This window comes from Rhinoderma darwinii, chromosome 3, assembly GCF_050947455.1.
Source record: "Rhinoderma darwinii isolate aRhiDar2 chromosome 3, aRhiDar2.hap1, whole genome shotgun sequence".
In the NCBI taxonomy this organism is placed as follows: Eukaryota; Metazoa; Chordata; class Amphibia; order Anura; family Rhinodermatidae; genus Rhinoderma; species Rhinoderma darwinii.
The window spans coordinates 334,299,783-334,301,073 of record NC_134689.1 but is presented as its reverse complement, the minus strand read 5'-3'; the positions used below and the strand labels follow the sequence as shown (position 1 = coordinate 334,301,073).

General features: G+C 48.8%; 1 pseudogene; it reads left to right on the top strand.

Annotated features, from left to right (window-relative positions):
- The first annotated feature begins 503 nt into the window (after positions 1 to 503).
- On the top strand, positions 504 to 573 carry LOC142751167 (U2 spliceosomal RNA; annotated as a pseudogene).
- The last annotated feature ends 718 nt before the right edge of the window (positions 574 to 1,291 follow it).

Here is a 1,291-nt window from a genome sequence, read left to right as displayed (position 1 = left end):
GATTTTTTTTTTTGTTTCTCTAGTGTCTTTTTGCCTCGATTTTTGCAATCGTGACAAAAATGGCGCAGTTTTGCCACGATAATATAAAAATCACGGCAATACACGCTATTTGTGCCGCGATTACGAAAATTGCATAAAAAAAGGATACAAAATATTAAAAAATAGTGCTGTTAGGCTATATTCTCACAGTGCGGTCAAATCATGTTTTTGCCACGATTTTGCAAAAATTGTGCCAAAAAGAAATGGGATTTGACCGCACTGTGTAGCTAGACTAAGATCTTATTCAGACGGCCGTGTTCGGTCCGTGATATATGGAGCGTGTATTTCCCAGGCCGACCACAATTCAGGGAGCCAGACTCCTAGCATCACAGTTATCAATGCTGCTAGGAGACCCTGCCTCTCCGCGGGAATACTGCCCCATACTGTAACGATGTTTTCAGTACGGGACTGGGGACAGTATTCCCACGGGAAGGGAGGGACTCCTATGATTATAGATAACTGTGATCACTTCTCTGCCTTTTGGCTAAGATCAAGTGTAGTACCTGCTCAAGCTGAGGTTAGTAATCATCCCTGCCAGTGGTACAGCGGCCATCGTAGGGGGATGACAGAACGCCGAGGTGAGGGCAGGGAACCACAACGGTCATGGCTCTGGTGTACGCATTTGGTTTAAAGATACCATTTGTAGGTGACCAAGCGACCGCCGGATCGAGGTCATGAGGTCGGATAGTTTGGAAGCCCGAGTTGCTATGTGCCCCAGGGCTGGTGACCCTGGGGTGCCCTAACTCACTGGCGGTGGGATCCCACTGAGTGAAGGTACATTTGCACGCACTCTCTTTCACACTATATGAGCACACACCTTTATTCTCCCGGCCTTCTGGCTGGGAGATGAGGAATTTTTATACATGGTGGATGTCCAGGCTGTATCACAGCGTACATCCACTTATTTAATTTTGTTTTTCACTGTGTGTTTGTCACGTTTGTTTACAGGATTTCGGATGCGGTGCCCTTTTGGGTCCCTTCCAAGGTCTAGGGGGAAAATGTGTGGCCATCTGGTTTTCCCCTGCAACGCAGCCTCCCTTCTTCGGAAAGGAGGTGTAAGTAGAAGCAGGCTCCAAGGTGGACACTGGGGTGGCAGCCTAGGTAGAAGCCTTGGAGTGTTGTTGGGTCTCCCTAAGCTCCGGCAAGGGGGGATCATCGATCCTCGATCCTCTTGGCCTCAGGCTTGGAGGGTCAGGGAATGGTTATGCGGGGCCTCTCTCTTTTAAGAGAAGGGCTGCGATAGATCACATCC